The sequence below is a fragment of the Anomalospiza imberbis genome, chromosome 7 (assembly GCF_031753505.1).
Source record: "Anomalospiza imberbis isolate Cuckoo-Finch-1a 21T00152 chromosome 7, ASM3175350v1, whole genome shotgun sequence".
In the NCBI taxonomy this organism is placed as follows: domain Eukaryota; kingdom Metazoa; phylum Chordata; class Aves; order Passeriformes; family Viduidae; genus Anomalospiza; species Anomalospiza imberbis.
This window is the reverse complement of record NC_089687.1, coordinates 8262936-8284942: the sequence shown is the minus strand read 5'-3', so window position 1 is coordinate 8284942 and position 22007 is coordinate 8262936. Positions and strand designations below refer to the sequence as shown.

The following is a 22007-nucleotide window of genomic DNA, read 5'->3' as shown; positions in this document are numbered from 1 at the left end:
CTAGAAAGTTTTTAAATTATCTGTGACAAAGAAATCTTTGGCTGCTGCTGCTGACAGCACGTGTGCTTTTGCCATCTTAAATTGTCTCAAGCATGTCATGAGGCTGATGCTGCAAATAAAGCTCAAGGAATGTACCCCAGCAGCCCCGTCCTGTTAGTGAAAGGAAAAAACTCCCCAGCACATCCTGGCTCCTGAGCTTCCAGAGAGCTCTGGGAACCCCATTCTGATTCCTGCTGCAGCCTCAGCACAGACCCTGGGCTCTGAGTGGACCACACCAAACTGAAAGAAACGCTCCAGCTGTGCACCCAAAGTGCTCCAGCTGTGCACCCAAAGTGCTCCAGCTGTGCACCTGGCTTGTTGCAGCCCGAGGCAGATCCAGAGCAGCACCATGCAGACACATTCAGGTGGATCTTGAGTTAGCTACTGCTCTCCTAATGATACAGGCAGAACTGGGAAGCCATTGCCATGCAGGCAGGGTCTCCTAGGAAAAACAACAAGAATTCTTGGAAGATCTGGCTTATAGGGCAAATTTAAAGAGCAATCATATTACAGTCTTCAGCAGAAGAGAAGAATACTCTGTAAGTATATTGAGTGCCTTGGCAAGTGAATACATCATTTTTAATACATTCTCTCCTACTGGGTTGATATATATGTGCTGAGAGTATTTAATGATGTAATGCAGTGTAATACACAGGTACACCTCCTGGTTATCTGTAAGGAGAAGTTTGGTACCACGAGGTGCACAATTTATAAAGCATCTTCAATTATCAGTGTATGCAGATGCATAAACTATGTTCCTAAAGTCAGCAGCTACCCAGTATGTGTTTTTTGCAGGAAAAGAAAGACATTAAAATGTGTCTGGTAAAGCAATAAAAAGTGCAATATTCACTAAAAGAAGTAAACCAAGAAGATAACAAAAGCAGATGATAGAAAATGAGATAAACAAGACTGCTGCCACAAAAGGCTCCCATCTACCATTACCCACACACTTCATAAATATGCAGTGGGATACACAGAACAGATAACATTTTACTGTGAAGATGAATTAATGCCCAAACACTTTATATGTCCAAGTGTGTGGGGAATGGTTGCTTAGAATCTGGTATTGTTCCTGAATTTTTCCTGGGCAAAATGAGCTATGAGTGAACTTCAGAAGCAACTTAAGGTCATACATCAGCTCTGTACGTCCCATTTGGACATGCTCACAGTAGCCACTGACAGGAAAAAAGGATGAGGTTTAGCAGAAACCAACAAGGGGAAGAGAGAGGAACGTAAAAGCAATAAATTTTTCAGCTTAGTGATTTACTGGCAAAATATGTGCAGTGTATATTGAACTGAAAAGTAAAGATTTCTAGGGTAGTATTAAAGCAGAGAAACAGCCACAAAAGTAATTTGAATCACCACAAAACGCTGTTTTTTTCCAAAGCAATCTGCTTGCTTTCTTTTCAGTGGTGTAATCCCCTGTTTTAATTTCTTTCCTTCTTTCCTTCTTTCCTTCTTCTATCTTTTTTCCTTTCTATTTTTATCTCTTTCTTTCCAAAACTGAAATGCACTTTCATGTGGAAACGAAACAAACTTGAACTTGGAAAATATTCATAATGAGTATTTCAATCCATTTTTTTGTGTTCTTATTCCTGCTGTCTCTGTTTTTCCAGCCATATTGCCAATCTGGGAACAACTTGATTGTTCATCACAAGGACTCTCTAGTTTTAAGAGTCCTTAGTTTCTGTGGAAGCAGTTCAGCTGCCCAAAGAGCTGTGATAATGCCATCAGAGCCATACAGAAAAGCCTTCCAAACTGGCCCAGCTACTACAGACACATATCTAGACGCAAAAAAATGGCATTAGAAGTTTATTTTTGGGCAGCTTTTTTCTTCCCTCTGAATCAGGTCAAAATAATTGCTCTTTACTCAGACTTCATCTGAGAGACTGGTGATTCAATTTTGGTTTTTTTTTTTTCTAAATGCTGTTGGGGGGAAAATTGTTTCCTGCTTATTGTGATCATCTTTGCCTATACCTTCTTTTCCTTCTACCTTACAGAATCAGAGGATGATTTGGGTTGGAAGGACTTCAAAGGTGACCTCATTCCAACACCCCAGCTATGGGCAGAACACCTTCCACTAAAACAGGTAACTCAAAATTATTCTTATGTATTCTGGGAAGAGAAAAGCCAATGACAGGGCAATTCCTGCTTTAATGTTGGATGTTATACCTTGTGCTCTGAAAGGGATTTGTTAATTATGTAGGTAATAATGTCACGCAGCAACATTTGTCCTTAGGAAGGAATCAAAAATAGGAAGAAAGAGTTAAAAAACAGGAAGAAAGAAGTGCACGAGAATTTGTGTACCTAAGAGAAAGCCTGTGTTATTCCACTGACTCAGACAACTTTCAGCAGAGGGAATTGATTAACAGAGGTCTATTTCTAAAAGTCAATTTCTATTGATTAATCTACTGTTTTTTTCAAGCCATTAAATATCAAAATCCCTCTAGTGCTACTTAGTAATAGAGGAGAACTCTGTATTGGATCACATTAGGTTTGTACAGTGGTTTGTAAACTGTCATCTGCCTAAATTCTGTGTCCTGTTCAAGGTATGCACTTCCTTGCAGGATTCAGAGAGGAGGATGCAAAGACTTGAAAAAGAAGAAATGGAGATAAATCTGGAGGCTTTGAATAGACAGGAGATGTGTCAAGGTAAACAAAATTTTATATTCTTAATTGTGTGTTAACATAGCTAATGCAGAATATTAACTGTAGGCAATCTGATCAAATTCCTAATTTTTAGGATAAAGTTCTCCAAAGGAATTGCTCATTTTTAGTGAATTAGAGGTTCTGCACAGCTATGCCTCTTGAGAAAGAGGCCAAGTCACTCAGAAATGAACAGTGGCAGCGGGGCTGTAACTCAGACCCTCCTTTCTGAGAGAGGCAAAAGTCATTTGAGTTATGTGGCTGCAGTGACGTGCCCGGGTACAATTGCATCCTGAAATAACAGGATACAGGGGTTTGCTTTCCCTTTATTTACCTGACCATGCGAGGGATTTATGTTATTTTTTTCCTTTTGTTGTTAGGAAAGACAACCCAGAATGTCCAAATGGAAAGCTTTCTAGGCTCTGCATCTTGCTAGTTTTGCTCTTCCTCAGTTTGACGTGCTGTTGCAGTCCAATCAAAGAGCAGCCTTGCATTTCTGATGAGGAGCCAGAGCTCTCAGCTGTTTTTCAAATTGGCAGGCACTGGGTAACTTGTAGAGAAATTGAAGTGCTTGTTCTTATTTACATGATTCATTGTTATTTTTCCCAGTCATTATGAATTGAAATAAGCCATCTGTTATAATAACAGTGCACCATGCACCAAGAAGCGTGGTTCTACCTAGGAACAGAAACAAATGTCACATAAAAATGAATTTGGGGATCCACACATACATCCAAATTAGATAGTTCAATAATAGCAGCAATGGATGTGTACATAAAACTCATTTTGTGGGAATATTTTCTGTTGTTTTCAAAGTGAGACACAGTAGGCTGATACTATTTGAAATGGATAAAAACAATCTATTTGCTTGAAAAGGATAGATTTCATTCACTGTCCTTCAATATTAAATCTATGACTACCAAGGCAAGTAAATCTGAAACTGAATAACAGCTAGGTTTTTCTTTATTGTTTTATGCCAGTTTTAAAGTAAATTCCCAATCAGCTTAACAAAAACTTAAAACACTAAAAATATCTAAAGCCTTATGAACTGCAAAGGGTTTTTTTTTTTTTTAACACATTAGAAGTAATCTACAAGCCAAATTGCTGTGTCTGTGGTAACAGAACTTAACTCTCCTGCAGAGCTCAGTTGATGGTTTAGTCTTTGGAGTTTTTTTCTTGCTTCTTTGTCTGTTCTTTGAAATGTCTCTACTTGACACTAAAATAGGGCTACAATTTTATAACTGTGGTATCTTTTCTCACTTTTTATAAATATGTGCATAATCATATTTTGTAAGGAGGAATAAAAAAGTGTTCCAAAGATGCAGTTTGCACAAGTACCATCAGCTCTTGCAGTGCTTGATCCTGTATTCTCATGCCATTTTTCCATTGTTTCTTCATATCTATCCCAATATTTTTTCTTCAAAGTTAAGCACAGTTTTTTTTAGGTCAGAATCAGCATTTATTCTGTGTTCATGAAGTGAACCAGCAGTTTAAAGGTCTATCTCCACACAATAACAGAGAACACCTGCCATGGTTGGAAGTTAAGCTCCCTGCCATCTTTGGGTACCTGGCCTCCCAGGATGAGGTTTTTAGCTCTGTGTGAGGAATTCTCATCCCAGCAGATGTTGTGGTACAGCTGGGTCAAAACACACAACACAACTGACAGGCAGCCCAGCTCAGCTCTGAAATGTAACAAAAGGGCCAAAAGGGTAAGACTGGAGTTTAAAGTCTTACATTTAAGGAATTGTAGTCAGGTTCAAGAACACTGGGTCCTTTGGTCCTACTGAAGATCTGAAGAAAGACTTCCTCCCCACCCCTGCTTTTAAGCATGGACTGAAGAGCATTAGAAAATGTGGTATGGGGTTAATTCTATCCTCTGGTTAAGTGAATATTAATCCATGCCTTTCCCACTTCTTAATAAGATCAAGCCTGAAACTAAACTTCCAACTGCAAGTACATTATGAAATGTAAATATTCCCTAAATGATGTACAAAAGATTACTAGAAAATTCTGCAACAGAGCCAGTAAGAGCAGGATGTTAGGCATTAAACTTATTTTTCCTCTCATGTTTGGATTTGCCATTACTAGCAATGGAATTTTTTTTACCCTGAAGTCACTGGAAAAAGCCCCAGTTGTAGTCTTCCCTAGCACCTCTAGCTTTTGGATATTTTTTGAATACTGGATTTAACTATCCTATTTTTATTCTCTCTAAAAAGCAGATGACAACATGATTTCAGTAGTGGGAGATAGTCCTTATCACAAGCTACAGCTGGAATTTGAATGTTCTTCCCGGGGAGAGATTGTTCTGCAAACTAAAGAACAGCTCCAGATTGTTATCAAGTTAGGCCAGATCTTTCTGTAAACTTGTGAGAAAGTATCATAATTTATTATATAATATCTGCAAAGATTCACTTCACTGTCCTCATCTGTGGATATTCCTTTACCACTAAATTTTAGGTTGAAAAATCAGTTAACAGCTTCTTCCTCAGTGTCCTACTTGCACATGGCAAACAGTGGTTGACTGGGGTATTGAAAGGATGATATGCAAAGTGCTTGAGCATCTGTTGAAAAGAACTTATGATTACATAGATAAATAGGTGAAATTTTCCCTTCAAAACTCTTATTAGCCATATATTGGGTTACCAACAGGTTAATTCAGGCACACATAGGCACATAAAATCCTGAAGGGAATGAATGAGAACCATTTACACAGAGCATGCCCAAACCCAAAACACGGTGACCCATCTAATAAATAACAATCCAGCCTTCCAGACCCGTAACCAAATTCTGCTCCTGAGGTTGAAATCAGCCCTTGGGGGTTGCTGTCAGCTGTAGGGCTTCTCTTCAGGTGCTGCTAACACTGAGTAACCTCAAATTGTATGTCAGTCATCCCTCAAATGTGCACAGCTGTCTGCACACACACGTACTCCCTGTCCTCCAGACCACAGAAATTCCTAGGAATTCCTGGAATGGAAAGGTTACCTTGGCAGGGCATTGCTGTTGTACCTCTTGTTAGCTATCACACCATTATCCCAGACATTCCTCTCCTATCCCTGTTCAGCTCCAGTAATAATGTGTCATCTAAGACTCCTGACTCTTAATTAGAAATCATCTGCTGTTCTTCACCCTGCTCTGTGATGTCCTGCTGTGACTTTTCTGTCAGTCTGCTCTTGCCTGTGATATGATACAAGGTGGGAGAGCACAGGGGTTAATGAAATTATTTACATATGGTAACACAGTGTATAGCATGGAATTAATGAAACAGTTTGCAGCATTTCAGAGCTAAAAAGAAATTATACCGCATCTCTTCACTGATTTTCCAAGTGAAGTGTGCTACATTTAGCATTTAGCTTTTAAACTTTATGCTCCTTGCACCATTCCAATGTCACCTTTTTTTTTTTTTTTTTTTTTTGAGAGCAAGGTGCAATCAAGCTGGATTTGGAGGAACTCAGAGGTGGTAGACATAAAAAATTATTCTTTTAGAGTTTTTATCAATGCTTATGAAAACAGGCAGATAGAATTATCTCCCTTATAGTTTCACCCCTCTTTATACTTTGCATTTCTCCAAAGTGGTCACAAACCCAAAGCAAGAATGGAGTATGATTGCCCTTCTGAAAATAACTGCAAGTATTAAATGCTGAGTTCTGTCTTAATGCAGAATCCTGACCTACTGAAGTAGGAGGGGAAAATTGCCTTGACTTGCAGGAGGCCACGATGCCACCCACGGAGGTGCCTGATTGCCAGAGAGGACTGGGCATCTGCTGTCTGAAAATCACTGTAGTCTCTGGTATCTAACACTGGCCAGTCAAAAAGCAAGACACTGAAACAAGCAGTGCAGGCTGAAAAAGCTGGTGCAGAATGGTTCCATGAGGATGATTCATACCAGCTGAGGAACTGCACACAGGATTTTGCATGTACAATACACATGTGATTTTCTTTGTATTTACTTTTCAGGAATCATTGATTAGGAATATAAATATTTATGCACAATAATCATTTTAGTAGGCAATTACATTCATTATTTAAATATTTTCATAATTGCTCAGCTCACAAGCATGAGCACTAAAAAAGAGCATCTGATAAAATAATGCCACAAATTAATGTTCTTTCTGATACTGGTAATTTAAAATCTATCAGATTACAACTGCAAACACAGACATAGCATGTCAATGAAAGTTGTAATGGAAAGGGATGAATCCCAGAGCTCAGAGCATGCTCTTATCAGCTATAAGCACAGGCAGTATAGGAAAAACAGATAGCAGAGGCAGACAGTAGTTTTTAAGGCTGTTTTCCAAATGCAGGGGCATATGAGGATAGAAATATGTTCTATGACAGACTTTGTATTAAGGGCAATGTTCTACTAAGTATTTAAGACTTTGAGAATCTGTATGACAGTATCTCAGTGTGGCAAACCTGAATAAGGTCAGATGAAATTTACACTGACTTAGATATCATCGGAAAACTTTGGGAGCAATTTGATCCCCTTCTGTCTCCCAGCTGGCTGATTGTACTTCCAACTGAGTAAGAACCCCAGGATAGCTCCTCAAAGCAGTGAAAACATCAGTATTACAGTCTCAAGTCACCCTGGGGATGACTGTCCCATATGCAAGACAAAATCTTCCTCACCGGTTTGTTTAAGCTTAAGTTGGTGTAGAATCACAGAACAATTTGGAAGAATCTTTAAAGATCATCTACTCCAATCCCCCTGCAGTGAGCAGGGACTTCTTCTACTAGAGCAGGATTCTCAGAGCCCTATCCAGCCTGACCTTAAATGGCTGCGGTAATGTGGGATCCACCACCTCTCTGGAAACTCCCTGTGCCGGTGTTTCACCACCCTTATTGTAAAAAGTTTCATCCTTATATCTAGTCTGGTCTCTTTTAATTTAAAACCACTACTCTTTGACCTATCACAACAGGCCCTACTAAAATATTTGGACTTAGAAGTCCCCTTTGAGCACTAAAAGGCTGCAATAAGATCTCCCTGGAGCCTCATATTGTACCTTGGAAATGGGTGAGTGGTGGCAAAAGATGAGAGTCCTTTAACAAGACCTTTTCTGTTAGATCAGGTCACTAGATGCTTTTACACACTGGAACTTGAGTATATATTAATGGTAATGAATTCCCCTGGAAATATAATTTCATCTTCTTAAGCTTGATTGTGTCATTTCTTGGATTAATAAATATCAAAGCTGTGATAATGACAGAATTATAATTGCCAAGTTAGGTCAAAATGAGTATTTCCCTGAAAAGAGTCCAAAGCAAACAATTTATGCTGTGCTCAGAAACCTGTCAGAAAGGGGTTGGAATGTGCATTACTCCTTAACAGAAGTGAGTGCAGACTTTATCCATCACAGTCTATTCCAAGGGTGCTGAAGTCACAAGGATTTATGGAGAGAGAAGAAAGGACCCATAGGCACCCATGAGCAGAGGCAGGGATCCATTTTTCAGTGGGGGCAATACAATCACTTAAACTAAGAAAACAAGCAATAAACAAAACCAGGCAGTGACAACTTTTAAAGGTTTGAATCATTACCTTTCTGAGTCATTACCATTCTGAATGCAGAATAAATAAGCAGTATTATTTAGTATGCAGAATAAGCAATAAGTAGGTGTTTGTGAGTATAAGCAGTGATGGTGAAGCTGAGGAACAGCATCTTGGTTCTGAGCCATGCAAGATGTCATGAGAGACACCAGGCAAAATCCCAGCCCAAAAAGAAATTAATGAGACTTCTACCAGTGATTTCAGATAGATTAGGATTTATTACCCTTTTTTCCTACCAATAATCTTGCGCTGTAATTTAATTTCTTAGCACTAATACTCTCATTTAGAGTACATCTTGTCACATTTGTATAGGGTGTCGACTCTGCTGTGAGTACACAGTAAAGTCAAATGGCATAAGTGTTGAAAAATGTATAATGTATAATTCTTGTACATTAAACATCTCCTTAGGAGTACAAAACTAAAGTTAGACCAGGGAATTTATCTGCAGTCTGCCTTCACTGAGAAGTTCCAATGATCTGTTCGAAATGTTGGCATAACCATACCTCTCCCCCCCTTAGTTCATATTTGTAAATGCAATTAAATCTTCCATGGATTAGTCTGAGAATGGAGAATTACTATACTTTCATGGTGCTGTAATTGCTCTGTAATAGCTAATAATTATGCATGTGCAATATCATAAGCATAGTGTTGTGAAATCCAGTGCAAAAAATTAGGCCCTCTGTTATAACTCAGAAAATTATTTCGGAAATGGGATGAGGCTCAGTCAGTTGTGTAGACAGATGCTATTTTGCATTTGGCAATGTAGTGAAGACAGGTTATCTAACCCTTTAGAGTCACTATCCATTGTTCTAGGAGGTCTAGCACTGCAAAACCTACCTACAACTTTGACATAAAAAGCAAAGAATCATAGTGAGAAGAAAACTGAGCAGGGGGAGAGCAAATTTCTTTGAAAAATAGATTGCACTTATGTACTTGCTTGTGTCTTTTGTGCTTTCAGTTGTGTTGCTTTGTCCCACAGTGCAGGAATTTGAGTCCTGCTGCCTTTTGGAGATTCTGGCATCAAGCAGCTCCTGTGGAATGCGCTGTGTGCTCACATCCCGTACTGCACTGGTTTCATTAAGGAACAGCAATTAGAAAAGCTTTTTATTAGAAAACTGAATTTAAATATAGTTTCAATACATTGACATGCTTTCCTTTTGCACATACACAGAATCCACAGGCAGCTGTTGCAGATCCATGTTTCTTGGGACCTGTAAGGTTTCCCCAACACAGTGTTGTGTTAGTTTGCATAAACCACAGAATTATAGATTAATTTGGATTAGAAAGGATTTTTAAAGATCATCTAGTCCAACCCCCCTGCAATGAGCAGGGACATCTTTAGCTAGATCTGGTTTCTCAGAGCCTCACAATCTCCAGAAGCTCAAGGCTCAAATCTCCCATAAGGAATTGGTTCATCTTCATTACTCTTTTTCAGTTGTACTTTTTCCTTTTATTTAGAGGGGCAGAGGAGCAAACAGTCACAAAAGAGAGATTTTATGTGAAAAAATAATTCTACATGTTGCATTGCTCAATTTGAACATAATTATGATCTGGCATCTCCTGCAATATTCAAAGGCTCACTAGAGCATGACACAAAGGGCATGAATAAAAAAGCCTGCCAATGGAAAAAGAGACAAATTCCTTTCAGCTCCTCTCCTGCTGATGTTGTGCAGATTGTTGGGAAAAGGGTTGGGTCTTGTTTTTTCTTCATTTATTATCCTTTCCTGGCAGTCAAAAATAATCATTGGACCTGAAACACAATGGGAGCTTAGAAAAAAAACCAAAATGTGACAAAAAAGGAAAGATGGACTGCAGAAAAGGGATTGAGGAGATTCTATTGTATGAGTGAACTTGAAAAGGGTGGATAAAACCTGGACCTGGATAAGCTGCCCTGTGAGAAGGACTGAAATGGTAAATATTGTGCATCCAGATCAGCCTCTGCTGACACAGTGGGACTGGAAACACAGGGATTGTAATTGTAGTCTTAGGTCTATGGGAATGGAATTAGGAAAATGTCATTTACTGTTGAAATTATGCCCTGCTTGCAAAATTTCTTATTCTTTGAAGACTTCTACAAAAAACAGGATATAGCTTTTACAGTTCTCAGAGGACAGCTGTAGGTTTAGGCCTTATTTTCTCCCTTGCCCTGGGGAAATTTCCTACTGACTGTGGCTGACAGCTACACTACAGACCAAAATTCCTCATAAATCATGCTGTGAGTCAAGTGCATGTCTCTTCTAAAGCATGGCATCCTTGGAGGACACTGCCCTTCCCACAGACACAGCAAGTGCTGAGCAAAAGCAAAAGTTGCCAAATGGGGCAAACATGACCGTGCTGCCTCTGAGGAGGATGGGTGGGGAGGAGAGACATCTTTCACTGAAGAGGATTCTTCCCTCATCCAGAAAAGTCAGACATTTCAGGGTCTGTCCCACTTCCTGAGCAGGTGTCATGCTGCCTCTACAAAGCATTTGTCTGATTTTGATTGAAAGATGAGCATTTAAAAATATTTCTTCTCTTCACAGTGTGGGAGATTTCCCCTGGCACATGCAAGCTTATTTTAGACAGACTATATTCACTGGCTCAAAATAGGTTTTTTTGGGGTAACTGCTTTATAAATTGCTCCCTAGAAACTTTTTATATAATGTTATATCTATTAGCATGAAAAGAAAAATGCTATCCTCCTACAAAGTTTTCCATTGTGGGCCTTTTTGGCTCCCACATGTAAAGATACCTCCTTTTAAAAAAATCTTTTTCCTACACAGCTTACTCTGAGTTGATTGTCCAGTGCTGGGTGTCCTATAAATGCAGTTGGAACATTAACAGTGGACATTATACCTTCAATTCCCTTAAACAAGTTGATATGAATATTTCTTGCAATAGAAGCTCTCTGCAAGGCCCATCTTGTCCACAGATCTGACATGCTGAGCCCTGTCCCACCACGTAGGAGGACTTGACGTGGGATTTGCCAGGTGGGTTTCTGTTCCTCAGGACAGTCTGAGCACCAGGCTGCTGCCAATCCTAGCAGTTTGGGCATTATGCAGTAGAGTTGAAGGGTGTCTAGGTGTGGTTATTTTTTTCCTTTCACTAACAGGACGGGACTGCTAGGGTACATTCCTTGAGCTTTATTTGCAGCATCAGCCTCATGACATGCTTGAGACAATGGCAAGATGGCAAAGCTCACGTACAGCCAGCAGCAGCCCAAGATTTCTTTGTTACAGAGCATCTTAAAAACTTTTTAGCCAACAGCACATTGCTAAAGCTTACAGACAGTTGTTCTAGCCAATCACTAAAAGCACAGTTTCACCTGCTTCACACAATGCTTGCTTGTATGCCTTCTATTAACAATCACAATACACCATTGTTTAGCTTAAAACCTTCTACTATCTTGCTAAGCATATTTTTCTGCACTCTTAAGGTCTATCTTGGCCAAGCCTAAGACTCAAGCTATTTTTAATGTCCTTGCTTGCTGTACCATGGTAACTTCTACTTTCAGACTTTGCAGCTGCAGCTAGCTCTAAAGTTTCTGTTCTTTCTCCAGCTTTTACAGCTTCCTGGAAGCCTTCTTACCTTTACTAATTTGCACAGAAGGGCAGGGTTTAGTGTTTGTTTTGAAAAGAGGCCGTTTGTGGGTTTTCAGGGTATGCTGCCTGCCCTACACATGCTGTTCAAGGTGGATATAGAGCTCCTGTGTACCCCATGCCACTACAGATGTGATTTTCCAGTATGGTGCCTGCACACCAGCCACTCAATCCAGCCCTGACTGTGCATCACCCCAGATCAGTGAAGAGAAGCAAGTTTTCCTTTACAAAGCTTGGTAGGCTTCTTTATACCCAACATAATAAAGATCTTTTGGTAACTACATTCTATTCATGTCTCTCCCATTTGCTTTGGCTCAAAGCTTTATTTCATACCCTCAGAACATGCCCAAACACTGGCAGATAATCATCTTCAGCTTCATATCTCTGAGTGACAGATACATTTATTTGTTTCCTCAGCCTGAACCACTACACCAAAGATATCTTGCAGGGGCTTTGACCCAGAGAGTCCTGCTGAGTGTGGCCAGAGTGCTGCTAATCAGCCACACCCAAGTTCTTATTTAGGCAGCCACTGCCAATAATTGCAGCTGACATCCTTAAGGCTTTTGTGGCCTTGTTTAAGCATGAGGCTGGTATTCCTGTCTTCTCTCCCCATTGCTCTTTTGGAGAGGCAGCAGTAGCCCATGTTCAAATGCCTTTGCTCTCCTAGCCTTCTTTATTTAAAAGGACTTCATAAGCTTCAGGTCAGATATAAAGTTACTGGTTTTCTACATCTGCATTGCTGAGTCAGAAAAAGGTACTATGGAGGGAAAAATGAAATAAAACCCAGAAACAGTAAGAAATAGCTATATTGTGTTCTCCAGCAGTATCTCCAATTAATAAAATCAGTTTTAATTATTTTTCATCTTTCTTGATAACTTCTGAAATGAATTTCTTCAGATATTGCAGCTTTTAGTTTTGCACTCCCATTTTGTCTATTTTTGAAAATTATGCATTGCAGAACAGAATATATTCTAGTTAACGAGAATAATCATTTATCTTACTGTAATTGCACGTCATCACCCATTAGTCAGTAACAATGATTGGCAATGCAATTTCCTTTGCAATAAAACTAATTAATATTCACAACATTATCTGCTGTTCAGATATTTCTAAAAGCAAAAATTGATATTTTTTTTAGCAAGCAAGTCATTAAAAGGAAAAAGAAATCATATGGAATGCTAAAATTGGTATTTTAATACATGAAAAATATGAGTAGAAATAAGAAACCATATGGAATGTTAAAAATGGTATTTGAAGATATAAAAAATATGAGTAGAAGCTGGCTTAGAATGACCATTTCCATTAGGAAATAAATTTTTAAAACCCAGTCTCCTCTTTTAGTTAGATCTGATGGATTTCTTCTGGATAAGCAGCAGAGTAGTTTTAGCCAATCAGAGCAGCATAATATGTCAGGAAAAGAAGGAGAAAGGTTTATGATTTCTCAACAAGAGCACCTGACTTCACCTTTGAAATGAAGCACATTTTTAAGAAATGTTTCTCAGTGCTTTCCCTATTGCATCATCCTAATTAAGTGTATGCTGAACTAAGGAAGTTCTTAAAGGTTTTGTGACTAATTCCATCTCACTGCTAAAATAGAAACATTATAAATATTAGTGGTAGCAGGGGACTGTGTGCCAAGACATCTGAAAAACTGCAGTTATTTTTCACTTTCTTAAAACACAGAATTAAGGGATTTATATCGTAGTTCTAAATTTAAGGCCCCATACAAAGGAGTCCATGCACTTTTTGGCACTTGTCACTAATATTTTACTAACTTCCCATCAGATAATTTGGGTGATGAAGGTTGTGCTCAAATGAGGAAAAATATTGCATTCTCCCAAAGCCAAATAGTTTTTTGAATGAATTGCAGTAACACATTAGCTGATCACACCAATTCCAATTTCCTCAACTCTTAAATGCATCCCTGTGTATGATTATGAATATCTGATACATTGTCCTTTGAAATATTTAGACACATTTGAAAATAAGATCAGAGAAAAAAAAGCAATTCTGGCATTTAATCCACAGCAATTCACCTCTCAGAATTTTTTTCAAACAGACCATATGCACTTACATTCTGAACTTCTGTTAAGAAAATCTGTTGCTGAGGAAGCAATATATTATTGCTTATATTATAATTTTCCTTCCTTAGAGTCAGGGAATTAGTTTACTGTTGTCATGGAAATGATGAATCATAAGGATTTCTCGGTCCAAGTCAGAGTTTCTGGTGTTGGTATTTTGGTTATATAAATTACTTATGTCTGCATATTCTGTTATTACTCAGAGGGATTATGGCAATAAGTACCTTCATCATCATCCAGAGGAATATATTACTTTGCTAAATTAATGAAGATAATCTTGCCCCTCATTCTCAGAGTACCATCCTAGCCAGGGACAGAAGGTGCCCTGCCAGAGCCCACTGTGTTCAAAGAGCACCCAGAAACTCATCCACAGAAAGGGAATTCCATGTGCAAAACCTCCAGCAAGATTCATGGCTTTCATAAGGAAATCAGGTGGCACATGGATTTCCTTTCTGTGGATGGACTAACTCATGTCATATTGGCCCTAGGAAAATTGCAAACATTTGTTAGGTGCTTGGAGCTCAACATTTCTATTGAAAAATCTGCCTGAATTTTGTTCACTTTCAATGTTCACAAGGTATTATTCAGAGGAATGTGACTCCTATAACATGAAGTAAGTTCTGCTTTTGCCTTGGCATGATTGAAATTCAAACAGATTAACAAAAGATAAAAGAAGTAAACAGAGTGAAAAATAACATAAGGAAAAACACCATTCTTTACTGTCAAGGTTTATGCTGCACAGCTATTCAAATATTCCTGTTAACAAAACCCCCAAACCACAAACACCTATAAGAATGCTAATGAATAGAGAATTAAAAGGGTAGAAATTAGGGTGAAACAAAACACCTACTCAAAATTCATGTACACTTTGCAAATCTTGCTTTTCAGAATTCAGCCAGCACATCATAACTCAAGAACCCTGAAGCCCTCTGTGTGTTTTTTACATGTTTGTAAGGTAACTGACCCATGATACTCAGGGTGACTAGCAAAGGATTTTAGAGAAATGCCAACAACAGGTTGATATTTTTATTAAAGACTTCCCTAGTATTTTATAAAGAAAAAAAATGTGAATGTGGTTGAGGAGTCTGCCATTTTAAGAAGCCTTTGTAGAAAATACAATTTATTAAATAATTATATCGCTTTTCCTTCTTTTATGATCTGAAAAGGTTGATATTAATGATAGTCAAGAATTTAGAATAATTTAGCAACTAGGGTGTCATCATCTGTCCAGATGCCCAGTGACAGAAGTTATGAGGTCTTTATGCACAGGAGCCAACCCTCCAAACAGGCTCTTGCTCTCCAAGGCAAGTTTATGTATAGCAAATTTGTCTCTAGCTTACAATTAGTATGGTTTATAACTTAGAAACAAATGTAGCTCCCTCCTCACCTTCAGTTTCCCCAACCCATGAATTTCAGTTGTTTGATATGCTAGGAGCCAAAATTTCCCAAGCATGACTCTGGAGTCTTAGAAAATCTACCATGACCTGGTCTGTAACTCCAGGTTAAAATGTTATTTATATTTGTGTTTTGTTTTTCAGCAAACACAAGAAATCTGTTTCACTACAGATTCACTACAGCAAACACAAGTAATTGCTGTCTTGCTTTATATTTAGTTTCATTAAAAAGCCCCCCCATGAATATTTATAAATGTAGGCATGCAGAGACACACATAAACAAAGTGTGCTACGGTGTCACTCATCTGCCAAGCTGTATTGCCATGAGTGGGTCACTTGCCAGAGAGGAGCTCTGGAAGGAATGAGCAGATGGCAGAGCAGACAAAGCAGAAAGAAAGCTTTTGATCATGACTGTTCAGTGTGTTACCCAGCAGAGCTGCAATTATGTCTCCTTGATGGCAAAGGAAGACATTAAATAATTTACTGAACTTGTAGGTTATTGAAGCTGCAAGAGCACATTGGTGCCTTTGGACTCTTGACTATTTGGAGGGCTTTGTTCACAAGAATTGGAGAAGAGCTTTCATTCTTTGTGTGCATTGTGTACCAAAACTGTTCAGAGATGCTTTGTAAAAGGTTTTACATAAAAACTGATAGTCCTGGCTTTAGGGTTTTTGTTGCTCCAGGGAAACTGGAAACAATCCCCACCATCACTCATGTTAAATGATCAGATTTCCAGAATGATGATGGATGAAGTTCCTAAGGTATCTAGGAACCTTAATGCTTTCTTCTGAATGATGCCAGTGAAAGGAAACATCTTTTATTGGATTATAATGGTCGATGAAAGCTTTCCAGCCCTCTAAGAAGTTCAGTCAAAAGAAAGAATTTTATAATAAGAGAAGATAAATTTAATTACTTAGCTATTGTGAAAGAAACAGCAGACTCTGGAATATGTTGGATGCTCTTGAAATGCTTGAAGACAGTTTCTCTGTCCTGAAGCTTGCAAAACTTATTATAATGGGTCAGATTTGAATTGGATTCCAACTGATGAAAAAGAATAGGTTAAATTCTCATCATAGGATATTTCAGTTCCATTGAAAGTATTTTTATGTGAAAGTGGTCAACCATGTCTTCATTTAAAAATACTATTTTAATTAATATTTTATCTTAAACAATGACATAGTAGTTTGCCTAGCTATATTTGTGAAATTAAAATACTATATTTTCAAAATTACTTCTTATATTGCACATACTTTTCCCTCACTTCCCTCAATAAACATATTTAAATAAATTGCCTTGTAAAGCAGGCAGCAAAAATTTTTATTCACTGCCTCTGAAATAGATAAAAATATTGATTTGTTATTGTCTTAAACACTTGGAAGTGAGGATGCAAATTGAAAGATAAAGAGAAAAGTGATATGTCACTAAAGGCAAGTCAAAATACTTTTTTTTACCCTAACACAGCTAGAAGTCTAAAACTTAGGAAAGGTTTTATTTAAGGATCTTTTTTTTCTCCCAAGATACCCTCCAAAAAGTATCAGGTATCTCCTGTGCTGGAGGTCATGCATTTTTTCCCATTAATTTGTTTCCTTTGGGTCCTATAATTTTTAGCACCCATAATGTCCTGCAGCAAGGAACTCTGCACCTCGAACATGAGGTGTAAGAAAAGCTGCTTTTCTGTGGTATTTTTTTTTATTCTGCTCACAGCTAATTGTACTTGATGTCTCCCAGCTCTTGCACTGGAAGAGATGCTGGATAATCAATTCCTTTTTGCCTTTGCCAAGCCTGATTTACCAGACCTATATCAAATACTCTTTCAGCTGCCTTTTCTCCAGCAGGACAAGTCCTTGTCTGCTCAGTCAAAGTAAGAATAGTATTCAATATTCCTTTTCATCTTTGTTGCCCTCCTTTGAGTGTTTTTGTAGAGGAGGATGAGAGCTGCATTGCCTGGATTTATGCAGGAGAATAAATGTTTCCTCTTTGTTCTCTCTTCTTTCTTTAAAAACCTCTTAGCATGATATTTTATGTTTTCAATCTTTCTGAGCTATGGAAAGTACCTGAACTACACATCATAACCCCAGTCTCACTACCCAGCTACTTTGCTGAACATAGATCTCTTCCTTTAATACGCAAAATAATTTTATATGCAAAATAACCTTTTGTTCATCCATGTACCTTACATACCATTTACCCAGATTGAATTCTATTTATCCATTTTGTTTCCCAGATCCAGTTTTGCAGTATCCTTAGGCTAACACTTGTAGCCACAATCTCTTGATCTCACAACCTCAGAATTGTATTTTCAACACAAATTTTCATGTATATTAAGGATTTTTTTTAATGGATAAACTCCTAATGTGATGTTTTTATGTTGCATTTAATGACTTCTAGTTCCGTTGATCATTCATCATATATTTCTTGAAAATTTTTCATCCTGACTGTATCTGCCACTTTCTGGTTCTCAGAGATGAAAGTGAGTTTAAGGGACACTTCATACACCACTAACAGTTTTTCACTTTCTGGTCCTTGAACTCCTTTTGAATTCTTAGGTAAGTGCTTATTGATGCAATTTGTCCCTGTCCAATTTTGTTGTTTGCTCTGTAAAATGTATTGACACCTCAATTTGATTCAGACCTTCGGCAAATGCTCAGTAATGAAGGGTTCCAGTGCAGAAACCTCCCCGAGCTTTTCTACAACAAATATAAAGGCAGAAAATTAATTTTGTTTTCTGGTTTTCACCTTTTTCCCCCTGAGTGCTCCTTTTGCACCTTTATTACCTATTGACTCTGGAGACCTTCTGGCTTTTTACTGCTAATGTGTTTGAAGGACGATGTATAAAGTGTATAAAAAAAAACTGTTGGTAAATACTTTTCAATTACAAGCTTTTTTTGGTCTGTCTTTCTGTGTCTCTTACATTCAGCATGCCAACACCTGTATTCTTTGTTTTTTCTTATTTGAAGAGAACCTTAGGTTTTCTGAAAGCTAGTACTCAACTTGAATGACCTCCCTTGCCCTAAGTGTAGACAGAGCTTCTTCTTTTTTGTCTTTCTCAGATGATTTCTGAAACGTGATGTGCATTGGCTTTATGCCTAAAAATATCATTACAGTGCCTACCTGAAGGCTGCAAAGATTTTACTCCATCACTTTCCTCTTAGAAGAAATTTAAGCCCAAAATTATGAAAATACTTAAAAAAAGGAAGTGGTTTGGCTGTCATATCCATATACATTTATGGAACACTACTTCACTCTGTGCCTTTGTGGCTGCCTGGAATTCCATAATCAACATTAGTTTATTTTGAAGAAGAGCTGTGGTCTTAAAATTGTGCACACATTAGAGAAGAACTTTTTCATCCTCAGTTGAATTTTACCTTGACCATTTTTCAATTATTTCAAAAGTGAGGATTGCAGCACACAATGTTGCAAGCTATTAACTTAAAGCTTCTTCCTCCCTGGTTTACTTCTTGATAGTACTGAGCCAGTAAATTTAGGAATGGGGAGCCATCATACATTCAGAGTCTAGAGAACTTTGCACCAGATGAGAATTTGATTTATAATGTTTCCTTGAAAAAATGAAAATGGATAAAAAGAACTAGGGTTGGGGTAGGGTTGGTTGGTTGGGGTTTCTTTCCTTTTTCTAGATCTTTCTTCTGGGAAAAGATATCTTTTTGCAGTGCTGAGCAGAAAATACTGTGTTTAAGGCTTTGGTAAATTGAAAAGTTAAAATGAGAGAAGGACAAGCAGGAGATATGAAGCTAAGTAATGTGGGAGCTCCCATCTTGTATAGGCAAAGCCTGATGTGAATTGAGTTACTTTTAGAAACTAGTATATTGAGAAAATGAGAGTGGTTTATGATTTGGGATATGGCCATTATTGTGTCTCACATGGGATACAGTGTGAGACACTGAAGGCCCTGGCTCAAAGCACTCAGGGAAAGGATTCTGTAAAATCCCCAGACAGTGAGATCAGAGCTTTGGTTACCAGCAGGGCTCAACTGGCTCACCACAGACTCCTGAGACTGGTGTGGTCTTAGGAGCTTCATTAGTTGGATTAGTTCAGCAGGTTATTTGCTGCAGACACTTCATTTCAACTTTGTTTAAAAAGTTTTGTGAGCTTTTTCATTGCTCTTTTCCCCCCATTAATCTTGGTGCATTTCACATATGAATGTTTAGACAAAGAGAGGCGCTTCCGAAGAACCTTCTCTTTCTCTCTTAATTGCATAATTAAATGGATTACAAAAAGCTGTAACATTGTTGAGGATGGAAACAATGAAGATCCACACAATCATACCTCTTGGAATGGAAGTTTCAGCACTAAAAACAAGAGTGCCAAAATCAGCCTCAGAGCTCCCTCAATCAAATGGTAAGAGTGAAAATATATTTCTGCCAGTGGAGAAAACATGTTTCTAAGAAGGCAGGGAGACGTTTCAAAACCTCCAAAGAGTTTTGTGGCTAAATCCCAACATTTTTCTTGGAAAATATATTCCATAGCAGAACAGCCATTTGTCTTAACACCCCATGACTGCCTACAAACAAAGTGTTCTGCCAGTGACTGGCACAAACTCCAAGCTGCAGCCAGAAATCAAGCTGGTCCTTTTTATTGTTTTCTGGTTTGCTATTTTTTTAAATCTCTCAAGGGCACATCTCATAGCCTGAATGAGAACACAGAGAAAAGCAGATGGCAACACCATTTGCAGCCTGAGTGACAACAGAGGATGCCAAAATGCTGATTAATGGCCTCACCCCCTCACAAATCTTTGTTAACTCAACTCTACTCGATTGTGTAACATTATCTGAGGACCCAGAACAGGGCAGGTACCTCCCTAAAGACTAAAAGCATCCTCCCAAAAGGATCTGCAGGCTTTGTTGAACGCTGTGCATCCTAAAAACATCACTGCAATAGGAAAAAGCTGGTGCAGGTCATTGACTACGCTGCAGCTTGGGAATTCGGGAGAGGGACTGTAACACCTTCACATACCTCTGCTCTAGAATATGGCTTGTAAGGAAAGGATTTTTAGAGCCCATTCATCTGCTTTGCTGTTCTGGGGTTGCCTTTTTTCCCCAGAATGTGGCAAACCTCCAGACCAGGGCCATCTGACCATGCTCTAACTACTCCAGAGCAGCCTAGGTGGGACTGGCTGCACTCAGGGGCACAGGCAGAGGAAGAGCTGCTGTCACAGGGGTCTGGATAGGAAGAAATGCAACCACTGAGGAGTGATTTCACTCAAAATCTTTTATCAGAGAAATATTGGATGAGATGTTGGAAACCTAATGGTTGCCATGGAGTTTGACACACAGAGGGGTCCTTTGCCTGTTTTATAGGACAGGCTTCTATTGCAAGATCTACCTTTCACCTTCAATTAGTAATATAGATCTTCTCAATAAATATAGATCTCTTCAATGGATGTCCTCTTCATCTGGTGCCGGTTTTTACACGTTATCCAGAAGGGATGTAAATAATGAATATCCTCTGAGCCACTGGTTCAGCCCTGGTGCAGCAGGACACCCAAAGGGTATGAGAAAATGACACATGTTTAGATAAGATTTCCACACAATGTATGATCCCAGAGTGAGGTCAGATCTCTCAGGAGATAAGGGACATGGGATTTGCAAGGCTAAATTGGCCAATAACAGCTGCTTCAGAGGGAGGGAAAAATATAAAAGATAATGAGCAAGAAAACCTTTTTACTGCTTCAGGTAGTGAATGGTGTGCATGAGGAGGATCCCCACAGGGAAAGGTGGTTGTATTAATAACACTTTCTTGTTAGCATTTGCATCTGATTTTCTTATGCACTGACAGGGCAGAGTTTCCAGAAGCACCACGCTGTATCCCACGGTGATGGGCAATACAGGAATGTCTGCTCTTGTATCCAGCTGGCAAAATCTTCCTGTCCAGGAGGTTCTGCACTGAGAGTGAGAGTAGAGTACCTGTAGGGAGGTGGTGCTGGTCCCCATCTTTCAAAGCAATATTACTCTTCTTCCAGGGAAAACCATGTGGGCTCAGTATTATATTAAAAACTATTCCACTGATTGGTTTTGTAATATCTTTCTCCCTGAAGGAGATGGTCCAACCTTAATGGCATAACACTTTCTTATGAATTTGCCTATTAAAACTTTCTCTGTAAGGTACTTAATATGGAAGAAAAGCAGAACCAGATACCTTACAACATTTTAGTTGCATGTATCTCTGCATTCAATGTTTTTACTTTTGCTTATCACAAATCTACATGCAGTGACTTTAATGATAATTTTCTTGAATACTTAGTTTGAATTGTGTGGTTGGAAAATTGGAACAAATTGTCATTTAAAGTAGTCCTTCATAATTGATAGAAAGTGCACTTTTGTAACTCAGAGGCCAAATGAAGTTCTAGTCATGAGATGACCCCGATGTTTTGAGTTTGTTTACATTTATTCCTCCCTTTTCTCAGTGCTGTACCAAGTGTCTGATGATGATTTCTCCTGCTAGATGAAAGAAAAAGGTTCAGAATAGCCAGAGTAGCTGCATCATTTCTGTCAGGGTAAAATTCACACATGAGGAGATGATTGTCACAAAAGAAGGTATTCAGACATCTGAACATGATCACTGGGGACCTGCTGTGATCTTTGAGCTTGTCTAAGCCACTGATCCCAAAATTCTTTCTGGTTTATACAGGCACTATGGTCATGGACATTCTGGAAGCACTTGGAGGGGCGTTTCCTCCAAGCCTCCTAGTGGACAGTGTGTCCACTGACTC

The 22007-nt window shown here is 38.6% G+C and overlaps 1 long non-coding RNA gene across 1 annotated transcript; it reads left to right on the top strand.

Annotated features, from left to right (window-relative positions):
* The first annotated feature begins 2548 nt into the window (after positions 1 to 2548).
* Positions 2549 to 20161, top strand: LOC137477590 (uncharacterized). The gene is made up of 3 exons (XR_011001072.1): positions 2549 to 2691; positions 17743 to 17826; positions 19911 to 20161. It is a non-coding gene; the product is annotated as an uncharacterized lncRNA (long non-coding RNA).
* Positions 20162 to 22007: the final 1846 nt, after the last annotated feature.